The sequence below is a fragment of the Loxodonta africana genome, chromosome 8 (assembly GCF_030014295.1).
Source record: "Loxodonta africana isolate mLoxAfr1 chromosome 8, mLoxAfr1.hap2, whole genome shotgun sequence".
Lineage (NCBI taxonomy): Eukaryota > Metazoa > Chordata > Mammalia > Proboscidea > Elephantidae > Loxodonta > Loxodonta africana.
The window spans coordinates 98304767-98330281 of NC_087349.1; the positions used below are offsets into that span (position 1 = coordinate 98304767).

The following is a 25515-nucleotide window of genomic DNA, read 5'->3' on the forward strand; positions in this document are numbered from 1 at the left end:
GAAAACGAACGTTCTGTTTCTCTCTCTGTGACCAAGGCAAGTCGCCCAGGTACCTTACGGAGGTAAAAGAGATGAAGCTAGAATGATCACTGTGCGGAGAGAAATAACTGACCAAGTACGTGAGGGGAGTTCTTTGAGAGTCTAGCACCGCACTGTCCAGTAGAGTAGCCACTAACCCCATGTGGCTATTAAGCTCCTGAAACGTGTGGCTAGTGAAATGTGCAACTGAATTTTAAATTTTACTTAACTTGAATTTAAAAATTGATACTCAATTGGGTTACTGGAAAACTTTCCAGTATGTGGAACACCTTAGGCACATGAATGTATTTTAACTGTAAACAGTATGAAATCTAAATACAGATTTCCTGTAAAAATTTAGTGTCCAATTGAGATATGCTGTAAGTGTAAAAATACATGTCAGACTTCAAAACCTTAGCATGAAAATACCCCTTAAACCCACTGCCGACTCATAGCAACCCTATAGAACAGAGTAGAACTCCCCCATAAGGTTTCCAAGGAGTGGCTGGTGGATTCGAACTGCCAACCTTTTCGTTAGCATCTGAGCTCTTAACCGCTGTACCACCAGGGCTCCAGCATGAAAACAGAATACAAAATATCACAATAATTTTATAATTACAGGTTGAAATGATAATAGTTTGATATACTGGGTTAAACAATATACGTTATTAAAATTTACTGACCTGTTTCTTCCTTTTTTTAATGTGATTACTAAAAAACTAAAACAACATAGGTAGTTTGCATTTTGTTTCCACTGAACAGTGCTGGTCTACAATGAGTCCTGCTGTATAGCCCCTTCATGATGTTGTGTGTGTGTGTGTGTGTCATTACTAAAATTGCTACCTAAATGATAATAGAAAGTACCTAATTATTAGACATACATAGCAAGTAATGTATGTTTTTAATACCGTCACTAAAACCCCTACAGATTCCTTTTCTGTCTACGATGTGGACTTGCTTATATGCTGTGGTCTTCCATTTGCTTATGTGTCAAATAGGAAATTTTGACAAGATTAATGGCTGCTCTTTTTCCTTCTAGCAGCCTAATCCTCTCCTCTTTATTTTCTATTAATAAGTCTTCAGTGGAAGTGCTATTACATAAAACAGAAGTGGAGATGCTTCTGGTAGCAGTGGGAGTAGAGGATTCATTCACCCACCCGGCTCCACCAGTTAAAAAAACCAGTTGCCACCAAGTCGACTCCAACCCATGGCAACCTCACGTGTACAGGGTCTTCACTGGCTTATTCTTCAGAAGTAGATCACCAGGCCTTTCTTCTGAGATGCCTCTGTGTGGACTAGAACTGCCAACTTTTCAGTTGGCAGCTGAGCATGTAAACTGTTCGCACCACCCAAGGACTTGGCCTGGCTGCACATTCTCCTAAAACTTTGAGGAACACAGTTTGAAAACCATTTCATTCAATTATTTCCAGGCCTGATCTTCTGTGATTCTATAGTCGCTCCTTCAGTGAGATGGTGCCCACCATCACTACCTGGAATCACCATCATGCCTGCTCAGTCTTCAGAAAACACGGTAGCTCTGGTGATTCCTGTAGTCACTGCAGGTCATACACACCCCCAAGATGGTCCTGTTGTTCCTGGTCTTTCATGTCCCTCACCATTGCTCTGGCAACTCATGTTATCCTTGACAAATGCAAGCCAAGGGCAGCCACAGGATACTGGTGACCTGCCACCTTTTGCAAATGGCCCAGGAGGAGCTGGTATCATACATAAAATGATCTGACTCATACCAGTCCAATAAATCCCCTGAAGAACAAAGTGCCACAGCACACAGTAATGTAAGAATTGCAAACCAACGGGGAATTTTGGAGACAAGATTTACTAAGTTCAAACTTCTTTTCCTAAATGGCATTATTAATAATTCACCCTCCACCACCCCAGAACGCCTTTCTGATTTGACTTTAATTATTGTGATGATTGTCTCATTCAACTGCAGCCTGACTCTACTAGACAGATTGGTATGCTGAGCAATATACAGATGAGACCTTCTCCCATCTACTCCCACTCGCTTCATCCACAAATGCAGCAAACAAGTAAATCAGTGTGTGTGAAAACACCAAGTATGTGCCATTTCCGAGCTGCATAAACATGGGCAAGTCCCTTAATTATTCTGGCAACTCAATTTCCTCATTTATAAAATACAGTATATATTCTATATATACTATATTTAATATATATTTAACATCTGTATATACACTAAATTATATACTATGTCTGTATATATACTATCCATACTGTTGTCTGTATATACACTGTATCTGTGTATATATATTATATCTATATATTATATATTATACTCTAATATAGTAAACATAGCCCTGTCAGGGCTGTTGTGAGGATTCAATAAGTTATTATGCATACATATAAAGGGTATTAAACAGTGACAGGCACATAGTAAATGCTCAATAAATATTAGCTATTATTGTGATTGATTTTATTCCAACTTCGGGGATGATTGAGAAATTCTATCATTCAAATTCTCAAGGCTTAATTTCTGTAACTGAGTTAAATGTATTTACATTCTTTGCAATTTATATCCCTGCAACTCTGATGTGCACTTGAAAATCTAAGAGAATTCATTTTACTTGATGTTTACATTTATCTTTCAAATATGTTCCACATCCTACAAATTCCAGGAGGAGGCAGCAGGGGAATTCTCTTTTAGGAATGAGGAGAACATTCACAAGGGCTCAGTTAACTATGGTACCTGAAAAGTCACTTTTATTTCAAGTCCTACAACTCCAGTTTCTCAACTCTGTGAGCCCAGAAGTGAGAAAACCATCATGTTCTGGAATCATTCCCAAGGCGTTCAAATTTGAGCCTAAATGAGGATGCCCAGAAGGACATTATCTAGCCGTCAGTGTCACTGCTAGACCAGGAGCTGAGAGGGATGGTCTGCAGCAGTACTCAGTGCAGCCACGTGAACCCAGGAGGTGAACTTCAGGAGATAACACATTCTTGGCTATTCCCTAGGACAGGGACCTTCCTTTGCCCTGAAATGGTTTGTCATCAAAAGGTTACGTGATTGTGGATAAACGTATTTTCTTGGGAGGAAGGGAGAATCCACAGCTTTCAAATGTTAAACAGCTCCATGATCCAAAAAACAGGTTAAGGATGACTATTTTAGATTTTTTTTTGAAAGCACTTTTACTGCTTCCATAAAAGGGCTGGTTTCTTCTCTCATTCTTGCCAACAGGTGCCAGCAACTCACTCATTTAAAGCGACACTACTGCGGGAGAGAAAGGGCCAAAAGACGTTGGAGAGTCCTAGTGAGATGACTGTCACTGAATGTAGGTCTACTAGAAACCATATCCTCAAAACTGTGCGTGCATCAGGCAGTGAGATGCATCGGGAAGACCTATCATGCACACGCCGCCGCCAGTTAGGTGGGCTGCTCCATTTATCAGACTATCCTGGACCCCCGTGATCAGAGGCCACCTCGCATCTCTAGAAAGGCCTTCAGCTAATGGACAGGTCACTGACCCGGTCTAGCAGCCAGGATTTCTCGATGCACTGTAACCCCACAGTTAGGAAACTCTCTACCTCCTTCCACAGCTTCAGTTCTACTTCTTCAGTGACACACAGTAGATGGTCTCTCCCAGACACCCACTAAGTCTCACTCTGCTCTAGAGTCTTCCATAGGCAAAACCTTCCTAGCTCTTTCGTTTAATCATTTATCACAGATTCCGTTTAAGATCCAACAAATTCCATTACAGAGCACATGAAGATCTGCAACACTGCCTTCTGTCAAAAGGACCAGCCAGTAGTTTCCTGTTTAACACTATTTCATGTGCATTTCTTTAGGAATCAAATGATAATGCTTTTTTCTTTTTCTCTCTCCCAGTTATTTGAACCCAAGTGAACTGTGAATAGAAGACAGAGTCTGCTTATCACTATTCTTGGCACACAGGAAAAGAAATCTCATAAAAAGAAATCAACAGTGATAAAGCCTCAAAATCAGCAAAGATGCTGGGAAGAGGCTTCTAGGGCGAGATGGAAGCTACAAGTTCAGTTCCCACTCTCCGACCCAAGTGGAAGGCAACACCTCTCCCCTCCACGTTAGCAAGGATTATAGTTCCTCTGGAATCCTACACTGCCTTGGGTTCTGTCTTGCTGCATATATTTTTAAGTTTGCAGCTACAAGAGTCCTCAAAGGAAAAGAGTTTCTCCTTCCTCACGCTGCCGCTCCACTGCCTGTTTACAGCACTGCTTTCTTATTCTTCCTGTTTCCACCCAACAAAATTGAAAATTTCATCACCAGTGTCAGAAAATTAAACCCCAGGGAGCAGAGCAATAGCTCAGAGCATCCCTTCCTTGGCAAAGAGCCAACCCTTGAATATAACTTTGCAAACCCTCTCTGGTTTTCAGAAGCTTGAAAGGATGCAAAACAGAGGTATGGTTTTGACTCTTAAAATCTTTCTGACTGAAATTCAACTCATACGTGCAACTGATGTAAAAAAAAAAAAATTCAATCTGGAGAATGGTTTCATAAAAGCAGGAAGGAACACGACCTAGCTCGGCTGCACATTTCCCGAGCAGAGAAGAGCAGCGCACGGTGAAAAGATGCTTCGTTGCTCGGCTGAGATCTGAAGAAGTGTCTCAAAGACCATTGAAATATCATCTCTTTTCACAATGCAAACACAATCAAGCAGCCCTCAGCTCTGCGTCTGTACCTCTCTCTCCTCCCAGCAATGCACAGGGTTGACACTTATTAATTTCGCTTTAGAAGCTTCTTCTTTTGAAATGGATCAGTACCTAGAGAGAGAAAGCAGAACACTCCTCACACTAATCCTAATTAGAAAAACCAGTATCCTGGTATAAAACAATCAAATACAAATCCGATCATGCCGGAGCGATGCACACAGCCTTTTGAATACAGTCTTTCACATCATGGGAAACCCAGAATGCCTGCTCTTCTGTGTGTCTGTTCCAATTCATAGTTTTCTCAGCAGACAATAGGACAAAGCTATGTTTTAGCTCAGGCTGCTCACACCAGCAGACAGATGTGTAAGACAGGTTTACTCACCAAGCTCCCGTAAGTCCATCTTTCCAAACTACAAATACTGCTTCTAAGCTGCTACCGCCACAACACAACTTAGAGCCGTCCCCCAGAAGAACAATGTGCTGGAACACCAGATGGTTCCCGAGTCAGCTTGTTCATGAAATAGGTTTCCAGTTGAGCCATGTGAACAGAGACCCGCCGCACACCTTTGAATGGTCTACACTTCAAGTCCGGTAGAATAAGCATGTAGCTTTGCTTATGTTTATGGAGCTGGAGCCCAGGGATGCTCCGATTGGCAGGCGTCGAGGGAAGATCAGCCAATCCCAGGGAGCCTCCATTTCAGGGAAACTCCTGCTCATTTATTTAGCATCTTCAGAGATCACCGGCTTTTCTAGGAAGAGTTTTGCTCTGATAGGCTCACAAGAGAAAAATAATAACTTCATTTCTATTTTAGTGCCGTATGCTCTTCTGTCAATCAATGAACAGCTATCCTCCTTGGTGCTCCTCAAAATTCCCACTCCCCCCACCCCGCCGCCCCAGCAAAGAACTAATAAGAAAGAAGAAAAAGAAAGCGCTGGTGATGGGCTGGAGATAGTTCATATTCATCAGCCTCCACCTTGTTGGGAGAAAGGCGGGGAGAGCGCAGGGCTCAATAATTACTGATTCTGTTGCCATGGAAACAGACTGGCTGCAGTGAGTTGGATTCGTGTAGAACATCTGCTGCCAGACCCATAATCAACTGCAATCTCATCTTGTTCCCCCCTCCTTACTTTTATTTGATTGTGAGTTTGTTTTCTCCCTCCTTCTCTTCACATGCAGTTTTTGTCCAGAAATGTCATCTAAGCGCCTCACTTGCCACAAGTGGTACATGCAAGCCAGGGCTGTTCACATGTTCACAACAGTGAATCCCAGGTGGGCTGGCGCTGGCAGGATCGATATTCTGATTCCTACTTGGGATGTCAACAAACATAAACAGCTCCTCTTCTGCCTTCACCCCTAATTAAGTTTACTGTGACTTTTAACCTATAGAATTAGGGGAGCATTACTGGGGTACCTTTTAGAATATTTGTCATCTACAGCCCATCCCATCAGGCTCCCAAATGAAAGTTTGCAATGACATTTTCAGAGGGCACTGAGGTGGTCCCAAAACCGGACACTTATGGACGGTAGTGCAAAGTCTTTAGGCCCAGCTTCTCCCCTGCACTGGAGTCCCTGGGTGGTGCAAATGATTAAGGCTTGGCTGCTAACCAAAATGTTAGTGGTTTGAGTCTATCCAGAGGTACCTGGAGATCTACTTTCAAAAAATCCACCATTGAAAATCCTAGGGAACACAGTTCTACTCTGACACACAGGAGATCCTCATGAGCCAGAATCCACTTGGCAGGAACTGATTTTTGTTCTTTCTTTTCTTCCCTGTATTAGCACCTCAATAGGGCTCTGCAAACACTGGAGATTTCCCTAGATTTCTCCGGCCTATTTTTATGCACTCCGACTTCTCTCTTTCTTGCTCCAAATTCTCCTGGTTCTAAGACCAAAGAGTTAATGCCACAGACTTCTGTAAGCCATTTTTCTCTTTTTTAGCGAGGGCTTTCACTGAGCAAAGAATAGTTGCGTAAGCTCCTCAGACCCCGGAAGGGGATCAGATGGTGGTAATCTCACCCATAGATCTGAGGGAAGCCCCCAATTCTATAATAATCAACTGAAAATGTTAAATGTCAAATGAGTCTGGTTTTAGCTTCAGTTAGAAAGGAAGTATTCTCTGTACCATTATCATCAGCTTCAGCATCATCACCACCACATCAAGGAGAACCTTCCCTTTCTTAAGTATGTTTGGGGTTTGGCAGCCTCAGGCCAGTAACGACACAGACCAGTCTTTGAAGGGGTCTGAGACCTGCTGTTTGCATGTCTCTGGCTCTTGAAGCCAAGGGGAACTTCCACTTATCACACACCACCATCCAGTAAGCAACAGTAGCTTACCTTATTCCTGAATAACTCTCAGCTCAAGCCCCATCGCCATCTATTCCCAAATGCTCAGCTCTCGCCTTTTGATCTTGATACTGGATTTACTTTTTGAAAATTTGAATACTGGCTTCCCATTTTGACTCTGGGTGACACTGTGACCTTGGAAAGAAATTGTCACCCAAATCCTGCCTCCCAGGCACCCAGCCGCAACAATGACAATTTTTCTCAGCTCTGCTATGACTATATCCAGGGTTATGAACAGCACAGATTTTCTCTACCACTTTATGGAGCAACTCCTTTAACCTCTACAATGAGGACATCCACCCCCTGGCCTTCTCACCCTCTACAGATTGACCGTCCAAATCTCCCCATTGTATGAATGCAGAAATATGTCATTTCCCACCAGACTTTCCTTCAACCAAAATTTAATGATTTATTCAACAAATATTCTATATGGTTAAGAGCTTGGCTGCTAACCAAAAGCTTAGCAGTTCGAATTCACCAGCTGCCCCTTGGGAACTCTATGGGGCAGTTCTCTTCTGTCCTGTAGGATCACCATGAGTCGAAACTGAATTGATGGCAACAGGTTTGGTTTGTATTTACATGTCTCCACTTCTGTCTATATGACAGGCACTGTGATGGTGATAAAACAAATTGACATGGTTTATGCCATGTAAATGCATCCAAAAAACCAAACCAAAAACCACTGCCGTCGAGTCAATTCCGACCCATAGCGACCTTATAGGACAGAGCAGAACTGCTCCATAGAGTTTCCAAGGAGTGCCTGACAGATTCAAACTGCCGACCTTTTTGGTTAACAGCTGTATCACTTAACCACTATGCCACCAGGGTTTCCTGTAAATGCATAGGCCCCAGTAAAGGAGGCAAAAAGTAAAAGTATAACCATAATAAGGGTTATGAAGTAGCAGCATGTGGTGCTATGAGCACAAAAAATAGAGACTTGACTTAGTCAATGAGGTCAGGGAAAGCTTCTCAGAGGCGAAGAGTGATTCAGGAACAGCACATGCAAAGGGCTTGTGCTAGAGGGAACATGGTATCTTTGAAGATTTGAAAGAAGTCAAATGTGGCAGGATCATAGTGAGTGCAATTGGGGGTGTGGTGAGAAGAAGGCAGACCAGTAGGATCTTAGAGACCATCTTAAGGATTTTTGTTTTTATCCTATAAGTAATGGCATTCCATTGATGTACTCCATTAAATAACTCATCCCCCCACCAAACCAACATAAACAGTAGAGTTGATCTCACAGTCTGTTAGCAAGATAACAATCTCATTAAAACAATCTATATCAAGACATTCATACTTGTTGGGCTGATCTAGCTAACATTTATTGAACACGTAATATGGTCAAGGTAGCTTTCTAAGGATTCATCTGGATTAGCCACTTTAATCATCACAACAATCTTGTGAGGTATTATTATTATCCTTATTACCTTACATATGAGAAAACAGGCAATAAGGAGGTTAAGTAACTTGACCAAGGATACACATATAATAAATGGCAGAACCTGGATTTGAACCAAGAGATTCTAGTTCCAGTTTCTCTACATAAGATCCATGGGGAACACCTTTATCAGAATCATTTGGAGTTCTTATAAAATGCAAACCCTGGGGCCCAACCACATCTCTCCTCAGCCTGGATTGCAGGGCGGTGGGGTCTGGAACCATTTTCCTAAGCATTCTAGGGGATTCTTATACACACTACAATTTTAGAATCACTGCTCAGAATTGCTTGCTTAAGGGAGGTGAAGAAGAAGGCTTAAATTAATCTTTAGTGTATAAAATGGAAAAGGGCATATTTTTGAGAACAGAGGTCATCACTACTCCAGGCATGGATATAAGGTACCCATCTATAGCCGAACAAGCACCTTCTTTTGAATGGCTACAATCTCCCACCAAATGATATGGCTCAAAGTTGAAGTGAATGGTAGGTATGTAGTTCAGTTTGGGACTCAGTAGCTACGCTAGTGAGCAGGTAAAGAAAGAACATGCAGGTTCCTAAAGACTAGGTTCATTACGTAGTTAGAGATGCTATCAGCTACCAACAATAAAGTATGTAGATCACATATTATCATGAGCACTATGTGAAATGTCACACATTTTCTTCAGGTTATTTTTTCCCTTAACTCATATTTAAGATAAAATTACACAGTAGAAAGGGGTTTTTTTTAGCCTTCAGTCTGATCCACCTCCCTCATCTATCCAAAAGCTACAAGCAAGCTCTTGGGTTCACCTAGCTGGTCATGGGTTTAGTTCTGAAAAAGAAGCAGCTCCACCTACATTTCCAGAGGGGCCAATTCATACAAAATAGTTACAGTCTTTGAAGGAACATTCAAGGAATTTTTCCATCGAATCTCATCTACTAGTTTTGCTTCTGAGATCACAGACCAGCTGTTAACTTGGCCATTATTGGTTGTTTTGCCCTTTCTAGACTATGTGATGAAAAGAAAAAAGTTTATGGAGCTACTGATGAACTTCAATAAAAGGGAAATCTAGCTTTGAGCAGCTTGTATTTGAACCTCTGCGTGTCAAGCTCCCAAGAACTAGTATAAAGCTACTTTGCGTACCTCTAACGGACTCGTACTCCAGAGGATGAAAATGTCTTAACTGTAGCACATCATCCCACTTCTGGGCACATTCAGATATGTTATGTGCCATCTGCAGAGAGGAGAAGGGAATCAGAGCACCAAGTATCTGGAAAATTCAGAGGGAAACATCACCCCTGTGTCTGAATAAAATTCAAAAGAAACGTCTCTTGCCATTTACCCCCAGATTAAAACCTGTACTCTCTCTGCTCTGCTCTGGGTATACATGGTTGGCACCATCTTTCCTGGATTTTCTTGGGGCAGATTCAATATGATAAAATTTTATTACTGCCCATAAACATTATTTATTAAATGTATTATTGCTACTTCTTATGTAATTTATCAGATATGTTTGTAATGCTTTTTAAATGAATTCACAAATCAAAAATGAATTCTGTTAAATGACATCTCATGTATTTTTGGATCCAAAAATATAATGACTATTGTGGAATGATTTCTGAACTAGCTATCCAAATTTTCCTTTGTCTACCTATAGGTCTTAACTGAGACGAGCATCATTAACTTAATTATTTAAAAGAATAGTGGAGAATTCCAGTTAGTGAACCATAAAGATGTGGCACTAATAGCCAGTCCTTCCACAATCTGGGCATCCATTTCATCAGGACATATGTGCATCGCTAGTACTGAAAATGACGGTAATGACTCCCTCAGTTCATGACATGGCTATGCCGAACGCTATTTTTGTTTGGTTTGTTCTTATCAGGGAGATCACTGGGCTCAAGTTGAGCCTCAAAGAAATTCTGAACAAGTAGGGTGTGATTTGCAGCAGGCTCACCTTCAACTATATCTTTAACTATCCTAAGGCATCCCCTACACACACACACACACACACATGCATACATAGTGACTTTGCTCCCACTCCTGTCATCTAAAACAAACAGGCCCAGGGTAAACCAGACCAGACCGAATCCCCTAAGAGGTTCCCCTCAAATTGGCCAAAGGGATAATTACTATTGGCTCAGCTCAACTGCTGTATTTCATTCAAAAGATAGAACTTACTTCTCTTGAAGAGGTATTTCTCTAATTAGTTGGGCTGGCCAGGATATAGCTATCTCTGATTTTTTTAACATGGTGTATTTTACCACCAAAACATACTCAAAACCTTCACTCAGCATGGTCAGAATAACTTTTACATCTCTTCTTTTCCCCAAGGAGGGATGATCATAATAATATTCCATATAAAAATCCCCACACATAGACAGTTGCTCCTCCTTCCCTCACCTTTAGGTCAAGATGATCATAAGCAGAACTTACAGTATCAGCTATACTGTCACTTTATGGTTAGGTCCCAGGTTGCTAAGCTCTACATGACATGGCCTTGATGTCTATGGGAGGAAAGAGCAGTAAGAATAGCAAACGCATTGTTAGATGGACAACCCTATGATATAGAGACCATAAGAGTCTCCAAATGGAGAAACTAAGGCTCAAGACATTTACGTAATTTGCATATGGTCCCCACTGAATAAGTTGTAGACTCAGGATTCACACTCAGGTTCTAATTGTGGGGCACGGTAAGCAGTATACTATCTCACCTCCTTAGAACTTCATTAAGAAAGCTGTCGGGGCAGATGGGAATAGCTCCAGTTGCATCCTACGTCTCAGTTATGGAATATGAAGCATTAATATGAGGACGTTTACTTCCCTGGACTTTGCTATTTTTGTATTTCATGCAAGAATGCCTAAAATATAAGAAATACCTACAAACACTGTGAAATAAAAGCAGATCAACAGAAGGCAAACCTGCCTATAAACAAACCTCCAAACCATGCATTTCTTCCTCTCTCTTCCAGATCACCAACTGCTAGCTCGTGACCATGATTTGCAATCATCGCTTTGGAAGGTCAAAATCTGGAAGTCCTTGGGAATTACGGACTTGACCAAGTGGAACTAGTTGTCATGAGACAGGGGCTGGAAGAGCAGGGCCTGATATGATGTAGCTCTCCTAATTTTGAGTCCCTTTGAAGGGATAGTTGGTGGAATTCTGAAAACTTAACATCTTGCTGGCTTGAATTTTCCAGGAAACATGTTCCAGACTTGCAGGCTGATGGAAAAACCATGCCAAAAGGAAAATTAAAATGCCAATTCTCAGTTCAGCCTTGCCAAGCATGTCCACTGGCAATATGGTGGCAAAAAGCTACCGGGCCAACAATAGAATATTCTTTAGATGGTACAAAATGGGAAACAGCTTCTTCACCGTTAGGAAAAAGGAAGTTTCTTGGCCATCATCACAACCTTCTTGATTTTCAGATCTAATGAATAAACTTCTCCTAATTCAGAAACATGAATCAATTGCACATGCAAATAATTCCATGTTTTGAGAAAAAAAAAAGTTTCTGATATTCTCAATCAGAGGAGTAATTTCATAGCAGTTGTAGAGATTAAATCAGTGGCTCACCCTGACGCTGCACAAAAGCTGGACAATGAAAAAGGAGGACAGAAGAATAATTGATGGATTTGAACCATGGTGTTGGCAGAGAATATTGATATATACTGTGGACTTCCAGAAGAACAAACAAATCAGTCTTAGAAGAAATACAACCAGAATGCTCTATGGAAGTGAGGATGGTGAGACTCTGGCTTGCTTGCTTCGGACATATCATCAGGGAAGACCAATCACTAGAAAAGGACATCATGTTTGGTAAAGTAGAGGGTCAGTGTAAATGAGGCAAACCCTTAATGAGATGGCTTGACACAAAAACTACAACAATGGACTCAAACATACTAACGATCACAAAGATGGCATAAGACTGGGCTAAGTTTCGTTCTGTTACACACAAGGCCACCACGAGTTGGAGCCAGCTCCACAGCAATTAACGACAATGCTGGATGCTCTTACTGCTTATGGTCACCAATTCACACTTTGGCAGATCAAAGACCACAGGTAACCTATGCATCGTGGTCTCCTGTTAGAACAGCAATTGCACTGCAATAGGGATAGGGGGAAGAATGGAGGATTTGCTGAGCAAGAAGAAACCAAGAAGATCAACAAAGCCAAGTGGACTCAATTTACCCAGGCAAGCAGGAAGGAAAAGGAAGGTACAGTCAATCCCAGGGAGGTTATGTTCTGAAATGTGGAAGGGAGAGGCAAAGCAGGACTTTGAGAGGCTATGAAGGAGGTCTGAGAGGTTTGCATGGGTCCAGGTATGCAATCACATGATAAAGGCAGTCATGGGGCCAAAAGGATCACCTTATGGAATTCTAGGGCTAGTCCTGTTTAAATCAAGTTATTTTTACTTCATCCCTTGGGTAAAGAAGTCAGCTTTTTCAGGATCCAGTTACATCACAACTATGTGCTCAGAGTTTCAATGAAGATCAGCAACAACCCATCACCTCTTTAGGAAAACCAATTCAGAGTATGCCTACTCATGGCAAAGCGGCACTGCCATCACAAGGATAGGAGTGTTGTTCTTAAATATAATACTTCAATGTTAACAGCTTGCAAGAGCCTGATCATTTCAAACTGTATTCTACTTACAATCTAAGGTAGCTTTGAAACCTAAACCACAAACCCTAGGCAAATGATATTGACAAGTTACTCCCACTTCACACAAAGAGCTCAGCAATCTAATTTGTGCAGAAATTAAATTTAGGCAAAGATATAATTTTATTTTATTGTTCAGTGCTAGCCTGCATCTTTAAGCCACTAATTCCAAGAAGGAGTTAATCTGACAATATGAATAAAAATTGGTCCCAAAGGGTAATAACCAATCCATATACATGCAAAATCCACCCCCCCATCATCCCAAGGCAAATATGAAATGTGGTTTCCAAAAGTCCATTGCCTACAGTTCTCTCAACACAGTGACAAGCATGAGAATTGTGAAGCAAATATCTCAAATAATCATATACATTCAGCCATGAAGTAAGTGCTCTTGCTTATATATATTTTTGGAATCTGTTATGTGTTAGACATCTCAGCGGTTCTGCAAATACAGTGAAAAAATGTATTTCATCAGCTAAAGTCCAGTCCAGAAGTAAGGGATTGGTCTTCATTAATTAAACTAATACTTAGGAAGTGCCTATAATGTACTTTCACATATTACCTCATTTTTCTTTCAAGTCTTGAGAACCCAAATTATTATTGTTGTTGTTAGTCACCGTTGACTTGGCTCCGATTCATGTGACCTTATGTATAACAGAGCAAAACATTGCCAGGTCCTGTGCCATCTTCATGAAACCAAAAGAATATAGGTTTAGGATCTTGAAAGAAATATAAAGCTCCAATTATAAGCTTTTCATGTATTTTACTGTATTCTAAGGCTTTTCCGAGCAGACTCTGTTCGGATCATCTGATGAGCTTCTATTCATACATTAAGGGCCTCCTAAGTAGAGCCCTTCCTCTGTGTAATTGCTCATTTGAATTAATTCCAGACAGTGTACATGCTTTTGCTTTTGCTCATGTCACATGATTTCATAATTATACCTTTCAAGAGCTATCACCAATACTGTGAAGTCGTTAGGGCAAGATTTATAAACACAACACCAGGAATACCATCCCAAATGTCTCTGACCTTAACCAAGAATCCAAAATCTTATTGAAAACCTTTACATTTAAGGGAAGCTATTTTTTTATGAAAGCCTTCTGAGTTCTTCTCTGTCATTCTACCCAACATCATGGATGAAGTTATAAGATGAGGATATCTTTGAAAACATCTCCAATGACTCATCCCATCCCTTCCTCCTCCCACTCCTGCACTCCCCAGCCCGTGGGAGGATGGTATGTTGGAAAGCACTCCCGAAACCCTCTCCTTTGGAAACCCATTTTTTTACAAGCAGCCCAGGCGCAGGGCCCAGCTGTCTGTGATCTGGCTCATATTTTCAAGGATGTCACATCTGCTCAGAACTTCCTTCCAGTTAATGAGTCTTTCTTCAATCGAACCTCAGAGGGCTTTTCATCTTAGTACCAAGCATCCCTAAGTTGAAGATGCTGAGGCACTGGCTGAGCTAGCACAGTTAGCCCTAATCTATGGTTTATTTCAAGGAAGAATAAAACAAACTTAGCCTGAATTTATAATGTGGGGTGTCGAGATCAAAGAATTCCCCCTAGACCAGGTCTACTGATCAGACCACACCTGGAGCTTGGTAACAGTTCTGTAACACACATATTCTATTTTTTTTTTTTAATATAACTGTAAGCATACATGCTTCATATAGAAATTGTGGAACATTAAAAACATAACAAAAAAGAAAAAATATATAATTAATCATATTACATAAAAGCGTTGTTAAAATTATTTTCTTAGCTGTATTTTTTACTTAGTTGAGATAATTTTGCAACCTGCTGCCCCTACACTTAACATAAAATAGAAAGTGTTTACATGTATTACTATCGACAAATACCATTTGGAGTGACTGGAAAACATTCCAGCATCTAAATGTACCCATAAATGATCATGTTCCTATTGCTGAATAGTTATTTTCAATTTTTTTGCTGTTATAAATAATAATGAAATGAACATCTATATGCATATGTTTCTTTCTGCCCAGAAAGCAGAGGTTTGCATGTCTATGATCCTAAACAGTTGCATTCTATTGCAAGACTTTATAAATGAGCCAGTTGGCTGTTGCTGAATTTCTCGACAGGAGCTTAGCCCTAACGTATTTCTTAAAATTCTACTGAAATGTCAAGGTTTCTGCCAGCCAGTGGCCCTTAGGTGTCCTTGTAGATAACGTTGAATCTTCCTGTCGTTTTTGCAGGAGTTAAATGCTTTCTGCCCCTTATAAATACAGGAAGCAGGGTGAGGGGATGGTAATCAACTTTAGGAACAGCTAGAAGCTAGGCCTCCCCCCAGCCCCACCCCAGCTTGGCCACAGCCTGGGTTTGGGATTTGGGATGTGAATATGTTTGTAAGCATCTCAGCCCTAGGTCTGTGTGCAGGAGCTCATACCAGAATGAAAATCAACTGGCATTCATCAGCCAGTAAATATCATCAAAACAAAATTGAAGGCTTTTTGTACAACAGAAGAAAAAAAAAAAATTCCTTTTCTTTTTCTCCTAGAAATGCCTTAATTCTTTTTCTGGTCTTAAAAGAAATAGCCACTTCGAAGAACCACTCCTCCTGTAAATATTCATCACACAATGCCCTTCACTTATGGTCTTAATTAGTTCTCTGGGGGGCAAAGTTGGTTCCAGAATGGGCATTGTTCTTTTAAAATATTATCAGCATATTAATAAAATAAACACCAAAAGACATTACCATCCCCTCCCTTTTTATTTTTTTCCCCCCATTAACGGCTAGAAAAAAATTCAATTCAGGTAATGTTCGTTGAATTCCTGTGAAATTTTCTTGACAGGCACCCTGGAGTAGAAAGGTGACTAGAATTAGTCCCAGTTCTCAGGGGGTATAAAGTCTGGAAAGAGAGAGTAGATAACTATTTATGATCTATCATCATCATTTTCCATAGGTATTTCCAGGATTCTGCAGAATTGCTAAAGGGCAAGTGGAGGGGCAAAGCATGGCCAGGAACCTGTCTGAAACAAAGCTAATTGGCTAAAAGTTTTCAAACTCAATATATGGCTGAGTTATGTTAAGTACTATAAGGGAGGGACAAAGAAACTACACTTAAGAGGGAGCAATTCATTCTGCCTCCAAAGAAGGGCTTTGCGGGGCTTGTGAGCTAGGCCTTGTAGGAGGCGCAGCATTTCAACAGAAAGGGTGAAGGGTTCACCTTGCTGAGGAAACACGGGCGAGAACAGACACTAGGAGGTACAAGGCATGCTTGGGGAGTGGCCGGGGGTGTGATGCAGGATGTAATAGGTGTCTTTTTAGAAAAGTGTTTGGGACAGAGTGTGGAGCTGTGTTGTCATGCTGTAAGAAGAAGAAGCCAAAGGTTTTTGAGTATGGATGCGTTCTAAGAAGATTTGTGTTCTGGGAAGGTGCTTCTGGCATCCAGGATAAAGAGGAATTGTGGGAGGGCTAAATCCAGATTCAGGGAGATCAGTTAAAGGACAAATGCAGAATCTACACAAGAGAAGATGGTGGCAGGAAGGAAGGTCACAGCAGGGAACAGCAGATAATCTTCCTCAGAGGCTGCATCTGTAGGATTTGGGGACCTATTAGGAAGGAGAGGTGAGGGCTCAGGGTTCACTCCAAGATTTCAGATCTGGGAGATGGGCAGTTGTGACACCACTCCTAGAGTTAGCAAGCAAAGACCAGCACCGAGGGACACAGCAATGTGAATAAGGAGTTCGGTTTTGGACATTCTGAGTTTGAGGTGTCTGTCAACCATCCATGGGATGAAGTTCAGGAGACAGACAGTGAGGGCTGCCATCTGTCTGCATCAGCAGAAAGTCAATGATGTGAGGCTACAGGCCAGAGGGAGAGATGGTGGAAGAGGAAAAAAGAGCGTCTTTAGAACTGCCTATTCCCTACAGGGTAAGAGGTGATGGAAGTGCTAACAGGGTCAGGAATGGAGAGAAGCCTAAGAAGCTCATACAGGGACATGAGGCCATTATGCTTCAGGGCAGTGGAATAGGATGAGCATGGTAGAGAAGCCTTTAGACATGACAATCAGGAGGTGACTGCTGACCTAAATAAAGCTATTCCAGGAGGTGGACGTGGGTGAACATCAGACCACAGGGAGTGGAGGAGGCAGGGAAGAGGGGATAGCATTCTCTCTTGGAAAATTTGGCAGTGCAGGGAAGGAAAGAGAGTAGGCAAGAACTTGAAAGAGGAACAGGGCTGGGGGAAAAAGAAAAAAAAAAAAAAAACAAACACTTTTTAAGGATAAGAGTGATTTTAGTGTATTTTTAGTTGAAGAGAAGAGATGGGGGAAGGAGGGAGGCTACGAATAAGCATGAAGGTGCAAGGGATAAAAGATCTATTTTTATGCGTTTTTTTAAAGTCTATCTTCTTCATCAGAGCAGAGATTCATAACAATGTGACTTCTTTCCAGTCTTAAATTAGAACATCTCAACAACTCCTCTCAAACTCCACTTGCCTCTTGGAAATCACGTCTTTTGTGGCTAAAGAGGTTTTCCAGTATTTAAAATGGATAGAAGTGCATTTTAGAGTTATATTTTTCTTCTTCAACTTAGTTATATTTTTATTTTTTTCAAAACTTTTTCACTAAAAATGTTGCTAGTAACTGAAACTTTGCCAACAATAATTATTTTACTTCTTTCTTTAATGTATATAGATATAGCTATAGAGATACATGGTACATCATGCATATACCTCATCACATGCTTGTGTGTGTGTGTGTTTCCAAAACTACAGTAGGACAGTCTTTTACGGAAAGAGTAGTCAACAGGGACAAGTGCTGCAGAGAAGGCAAATAAGACAGAGATTTGAAAATGTCCATTGGAGGCTCTTTGACTTTGTCAAAAATGCGTGGATCTTGTGCCTAAAGAGATTTTCAAGTATTGATAATACATACCCGTGCTTTTCAGAGTCATATTTCTCTTCTGCTTACTTGTATTTTTAGTGAAGGCAGAAGACAGGTTGCAGTGGATTCATGAGTGAATGGGGAGTGAATAGAAGAGGTGGTAAAATATGGGCAGCTATTTGAGGAAACCTGGCCTGGGGGTGGATATGGGTTTGAAAAAGGGTTATTTATGTGTGCTTTTTTTTTTTTTTGTAATTTTACTGTAGTAAAACATATGTAACAGAAAACTTTTCCATTTCAACCATTTTTAAGTGTACAATTCAGTGACATTAATGTCATCCACCATGTTGTGTAACCATTCCCACTATCCATTTCTAAAAGCTTTTCATGGCTGCAAACAGAAACTCAGTGTTCCGTAAGCAATAACTCTCCTTTTCCCCCTACCTCCTGTCCCTGGTAACTAATTTTTTTTGTCTCTATGCATTTGCCTATTTTAGATATTTCGTATAAGTGAGATCTTACAATGTTTTTCCTTTTGCATCTAGCTTATTTCATTTAGTATAATGTTTTCGAGGTTCATCTATGTTGCAGAGTCTATCAGAACTTGATTTCTATTTCTAGCTGAACAGTATTCCTTGTATGTACATACTGTATTTACTACCTTTTGTTTATCCATTTATCTGCTGATGAACATTTAGGTTGTTTCCACCTTTTGGCTATTGTGAATAATGCTGCTATAAATACTGGCGTACCAGTATATGTTTGTGCTCCTGCTGTCACTACTTTTGACTATATACCTAGCAGTAGAATTGCTGGGTCATATGACAATTCCATGTTTAACTTTTTGGGGAACCCCCAAAGTTTTCCACAGTGACTGCACCATGTTACATCCCCACCAGCAATACATGAGGGTTCTATTTATTTGTTCTATACAGTGTGAGAAATTTGAGTATGTTTACATACTGGTGAGAAGATACTATCAGAGAGGAACAGATTGATGATATAAAGACAGAAAGGATAACTGATAGAGTCTCAGATCAGGCAAGAAGGGTTAGGACCCAAAGCACAGAACAAGGCATATGCCTTCGATGCCACGAGGGACACATACTTCGTCGAGGAATGAGAGATGGTAAGTAAGGGCAGTTGTAGGAGAAGCATCTAGAGATATAAGTAAGGCAAGGGCAGAGCTGGACTAGCATCCACGTCTTCTAATGCCCAGTCTGGAGCACTGTCCAGTCTTTCTTGGCATTTCCCTCACTAGTAATTAGCAACATTTACACTGTGCTTAAGGAACCATGGTGATGCAGCGGTTAATCAAAAGGTCGGCAGTTTGAACCCACCAGACACTCCTCAGGAGAAAGATGTGGCAATCTGCTTCTGTAAAGATTACAGCCTTGGAAGCCCTTTGGGGTTGTTCTACCCTGTCCTATAAGGTTGTGATGAGTTGAAATTGAATTGAGGGCAATGGGTTAGGTCTTTTGGTTTATAATGTGCTTATGCTGTGCCAGGCACGGCCTAAGTGCTTTACATATGTTAGGTTGAACTATATAGACTTTCTAATTTTGTAATTAAAAAAAAAATTGTCAAATATTGGCCATTTCATATGGATCAGCCTAATATTAGCCCATTTAACCCTCACAACAACTACATTAAGATTCAAATTTTACAGATGAAAAAATAGAGGCCTGGGGCAGAGTAAGTAATCTGTCCAAGATCACCCAGCAAGGAAATGATGGAGCCAGGGCTTGAACCCCGCTTCTCAGGTCCAAGGTCAAGTTATTGCAACTTGTGGTGAGTTAAATGATCACAGAATAAAGGCACATGAAAGAGAAATAGAATAAAATGCCAAAAGATGACATCACAAATCAAATCAACAGTAAATGTTTTACAGGAAACTACGTCAGATTCCATACAATGCTCAATAATTATTAGTTTGAACCACTTGAAGTTGCTGTTTTTGTCAGTCAAAAACAGTCAAATACCGGCAATTTCATATGGTCTCATCTAAAAGTTTCTCTGTGAACCTCAAACTCACCCCGTGGTTGCTCAGCCACGGGGAGGGAAGCGAAGGCCGAAGCTCTGTTTGTGACAGCCTCGCTCTCCACTGTTTGCCAACTCTGTCCTAAAGCATCTTAAACAAACAAACAAGCACACCAAATCTGTTGCCACTAAGTTGATTTCGACTCACAGTGGCCTTAAAGGACAGAGTAGACCTGCCCCACAGGATTTTCAAAGAGCAGCTGGTGGGTTCAAAGGGCAGGCTTTTTGGTTAGCAGCCTCAGCTCTTAACCACTACGCCCCCAGGGCTCCAAAGCATCTTATAACTTGAAAATTTAATAAATACAAAATTCTGGTACCTTGTGTCCAAAAATCGTTGATATTGTCTATTCACAGCCTTGTTTTTCTGGTACGTGCACAAGGTAATTCAGCTCTATCTAAAAAAATTCAAAAGAAGCTGTACATCTCGTACTTACCAGTGTCAGCTTAGGACAGCCTTAAGGATGAGGCTTAGGAGCGAGTATCCAGGGCTGCCCAGTGGCCTGACCACAATACAAACCAGCCAAGCAGCTTCTTCTAACACACTTTAGGGCAACAGCATCTCCATTTTATATATACTCTTTATCACAATAAACTCATTTTAATGGGAATAGCATCTCTTTTCTTCTTTTGCTCTAAGTGCTCACAGTGGCCAGAGAGCTTTCGGACAGACTCCCATGCTCTTGTGATTCACAGAATGGAAATCTGCCATTATATGCCAGTGACATTTACTTCTGAGGCAGCTCAAGCGGCAAAAAGCCATATGCCATACACCTGAAATCCTGCCAAGCCACGCACATGGGTATGTGAAAAAGAAATAAGAAAACGGGAACCAGAAGACTTCTGTGGAGTTGATTGCTTCTAGCACTTAAAACAAGCAATTACTGCAGCAAGAACCAAGTCTTCCTACTCATATCACACTCTTGGGAATGCATTTTTTTTTTTTTTTTCCTAATTTAAGAGAACTTGGGAAGCTAAAGGTACAATGCAAAAGATAATTGTTGTGAACCGCCCAATGTGCTCACATTTGCCATTTACCAAGCCTGCTACGTGCATAAACGTTTCTTGGGTGTGCTTGGGTAAGTACCAGTCACCTCCAGTGGGGTAGACGGTGGAGACCATGTTTATCCTCTACATGAGAAGGTCTCTTGGCAGCCATCTTGTGAAATGGATAGGTGTCATTATTGATGTTATTTTCCCCAATAGCCTGGAAATAAGACTAATAGGGAAATACAGTGCCCCCCAAATGGCCAGGGTAAGTGGGTTAAGTAAACCTAAGAGTGATTTAAGAAATGAGTTAAAGTGAAAAAATGAAGCTGATGAATATTTTTTAAACTAGGGACTCCAAGTTCCCTGGAAAAGATATATTCAGTTCATTTGGCATTTTTTCAATATCTTTGAGTCTTTCTATTCACATTATAGAACGCTATATATGTGGAAAAATAGTCACTGCTGCCATTTTTATTAAGAAACTATTGGCAAAATCATTTTATAACTTCCTCAAAGTATTTCTGGAGAGATTTTGAGTGAAGGGTCTGTGTTTCTCAGTAAGGCCTCTTGACATTTTGGGTAAGATAACTTTTTATTCTGTACCATACATTGCAGAACACTTAGTATCTATGGTCACCAGGAATTGAAGAACAGTGACAATCCCATATCAAAATGGTAAAAATTAATTAGGCTTATTGGCTTGGGAGATCATTTTAAATGAAGAATGAATTAAAAATTCCTGGCCATAAAACCATTCCTGAAGTCCACTTTCCTGACAAAGGTTAGACTGAACTACAAAACATAAAATAATACTTGTAAAGACTGTGCTTCTTAGTTCAAGTAGATAGACGAGACTAAATGGGCTGCTCCTGTCCAGAGGCGGGATGAGAAGCAGAAAGGGACAAGAGCTGGTTGAACGGACAAGGGAAAGGCAGGGTGGAAAGGGGAGTGTGCTGTTACATTACAGGGATTGCAACTAGGGTCATACAACAATATGTGTATAAATTTTTGTATGAGAAGAAAAACAAATAAATAAACAAGTTCATTGATGACTAAAAAAAATTCCTGGCCATTCATTCATTCAACTATTCGACCAAAAGTAACTGAGCAGATACCACCTAAAATACATCTGGAGAATATTAAGATTAAAAAGCTACAGCTCTAGTTTCCAATGATATACTGACTCAATTTATAAAGACAGATTTGTAAATGAGCAACTACTATGTAAGTAGAAGATATGTTTCAAAATAAGTTGTGAATTCCATGCTCTGGGGACAGAGGTACAGGATCAATTCATTGCGACTGAAAGGGAGATGATAACCATTTCACTGAGGTGCACTTGTGCAAAGTCCTTGTGCCATTTCAATAGGCAGAAGGAGGAAGGCCTTACTGATAGAGAGAAAGGGTATGAACAAAAGCCTGAGATATGAAAGTATTATGGCACAAGGAGTGTTGGGTAGTTTAGGATGCCCAGAGCCTAGGGCAGGTGCAAGGTGAAGACATGGGGATGACGCAGGAAAAGTACTGTGATGGTTAATGTTTTGTGTCACCTTGGCTAGGCTATGATTCTCAGTGGCTTGGCAGACATTGGACTGATTGCTCTTTCATAATATAATATAATCAACTCCAAGATGAGATCTGATATAATGTAATCACCTCCTTGATGAGATCTGCTATGAGCAGCCCATCATTTAAAAGTGGAGTTTCCTTTGGAGAGAGTGGCCTGCCTCCAGTATATAAATGGATGTTCCAGCAAGGCTCACTCTTGCTCTGGATCCTACATCTGACTCTTCATTATCTGACCTACAGTTCTTGGGACATGGCCCAGGTGCCTGCAGTCTGATCTGCCAATTTTGGGCTTGTCAGCCCCTACAACCATGAGAGTCAGAAGAAGCCTCCAGTCTGACACCTGACCCATGGATCTGGAACCTGTCAGCCTCCACAACTGCATCAATCATTTCCTTGAATTAAATATACTTTATATATATATATACACACACACACACACACACACATATGTATACATTTCACTGTTTTTGCTTCTCTAGAGAACCCAGCCTCAGACAAGCACTTTATAATAATGGAGAATCTGAATAACTTGTTAAGGTGATGAAACTTTAATAGGCAGGCAATGGGCAGGCACAGGAGGATTACAAGCAAGAATGGTACGTCAGATCTGTGTTGGAGGAGATTTGGAAAAAAGGGAATGTTTCAAAGCTGGGAGAGAAGTTACTGCAACAGCTGGTGTATTGGTCAGCTATTGGCATGGTAATGCTGTGTAACAAACCAATTGGATAGCTAAGAATTTGTTCTCCTATTCACAGGTCTATAGGTTAGCTGAGTGGTTCTGTTTTAAGCTACCATTCTGTGGGTGACAGGGGAAGCTCTCCCCGAGGAATGCACTTCTCCTGATGATGGCAGAAGTACAAGACCCCAACCCAACCACACAAGCAATAATCAAGCCTCTGCTCACGTCTCATTCACGAGCATCTCACTGGCCAAGCAAGTCCCTTGGCCAAGCAAACAGTCAAAGGGTGGAAGGAATATATTCAACCACCATGAGGTCATGGCAAGCACGTGGACGTATACTACTACACAGGGTAGTAAAGAATTGCAACTGGTCATTCACTCTACCACACTTGGAGGAAAAGAAAAGAAAGTTCTGACCAAAGCTATGATGACAAAGCAAAGGACTGTGTAATGATTGGACGCAGAGACCTTTGGCTATTGTTTTTAATTTTATCCCAACTGCATGAAAAATACATAGATACAACAAAGGTGGGGGGAGGGGAGAAGAAGAAACTAGTAGTTTGGCATTCTCATTTCTTAAAATCAAGTTGTTATTGTTTTTAATAATTCCTAATATTATTACCTTTTTTATTGTGGTGAAATATATATAACAATACTTTTGCCATTTCAACCATTTTCAGGTGTACAAGTTGGTGACATCAATTATGCTCCCTGTGTTGTTCAACCATCATCATTGAATTCAAGTTTTAATGTTCATTTTTTTACCCCATAACAACTGCCACAAAGGGGTGGGAGAAACTGCTGTCAAATTTAGCCTTACTTTGCCACTGCTTCCTGCCTCTCAACCTGCATCCAGGCTTCTGACCTGTTCTACCTAGAGGCTTGGCTCTAATCCCTGGTCTTCAAGCAGGCAGGCCTGTGTCTGGTGCTGAACCAGACAGTGCAGTGGTTTAGTCTTCTATTTGGTATGATGAAGGTAGATAACTCCAATTCATATAATGCACTGTTGTTCAGATTTAAAAACTTGTACAGGCATACAAGAAGTGTAAGTTAGCAGTTGAAATGTGCACATTTAAATAATTAAATATCTGTTTTAACCTCTGATCCCCTAGATCTGGTATTTTTGCAGAGGGTATTTGGAAATCTCATGTGGAATCTTCTAACTTGTTTCAGAGTCTTAGCAAATGGCTCCTGACCTTAGTCTCTCATCCTAAATCCTTAACATATCTTATTTAGGGTCCCTCTTTGCCTCTATCCCCTTCTCTACCCCAATACCTTACAATAACCGGTTACCAGGTGGCAAGAAGCAGTCACTGACAAGTAGATTCCAACTCATGGCGACCCCATGTGTGTCACGGTAGAACCGTTGTGCTCCACAGAGTTTTCACTGATTGATTTTTCAGAAGTAGATCACCAGGCCTTTTTTTTCACAGTGCTCCCAGGTGGGCTCGAACCTCCAACCATAGGGAGAACCTAAAGGCAGGCTCTATATGCTCTCCGCTCTATCTTAGAAGACAAACCCTTTCAGAAGTATGTTCTCGACCTCCCATTTGACATAATTTACTTTCCAATTAGAGCATAAATATTTTCTTTTAAATCATTGAGGACTTGTAGTTCATGAGGGATTTCTACGGAGCGGTACCCTTCTTAGTTGTCCAACTCATATTTCTATCTGCCCTTTAATTTAAAATGCCTAAATCTCATTAAGCCTTACTCAAAACGTAGGTAATTTCCTTTTAATTGGGCATACACTATTAAAATGGCTTTGATGCCATTATCAAATCCCTCACATAATCCACAATGGAGTACGGAATTCAGGTCATAGGAACCAGCTAACAATTCATACAGGGCCCCAAAGTGTAGTTAAAAAAGGGAAAGAACTTTCGGAAGACACTGAGCAGAGTTATGCAGAGCAGTTAAGGTAAAGAGTCGCCATTATTCTCATGCTCAGGGTTGGTTTGGAAATTGAACTGAGGGACTGATGAATGTCACCGCTGTCCAGCAGAAGAACATATTAATTCTTTCCTTCTCCTAATTGTCAAGTCTCAATTTAGCAAATGTTACACATGCAAAGATATACTGACTCTAGAAAGACTTCAGGAATGAGAGCTCTAGGTCACAACTTTATATGAACATTAATACCCCAGACATATATGTACTGTTGTCAGGTTTATCCAAAATCATCCATGAGAATCCTTTGTGATAAATATAATTTTTTTATAAATGCTCCAGTTATAGAGTATACTCAGAAAGAAAAACATGTTAGCAGTGTTTACAGGCAACTGA

The 25515-nt window shown here is 40.7% G+C and overlaps 1 protein-coding gene across 6 annotated transcripts in view; it reads right to left on the bottom strand.

The window, feature by feature from the left end:
- ELMO1 (engulfment and cell motility 1) overlaps positions 1–25515 on the bottom strand; it is a 644335-nt gene that overhangs the window by 160663 nt on the left and 458157 nt on the right. Inside the window, exon 1 of one of the 6 annotated variants that reach the window (XM_023544291.2) lies at positions 9586–9697. The exons of the other annotated variants lie outside the window; for them this stretch is intronic. The gene's annotated coding sequence lies outside the window, so the exon portion shown is untranslated. Of the gene's footprint in view, positions 1–9585; positions 9698–25515 lie in introns of those variants that run through there. 6 annotated transcript variants of the gene reach the window in all.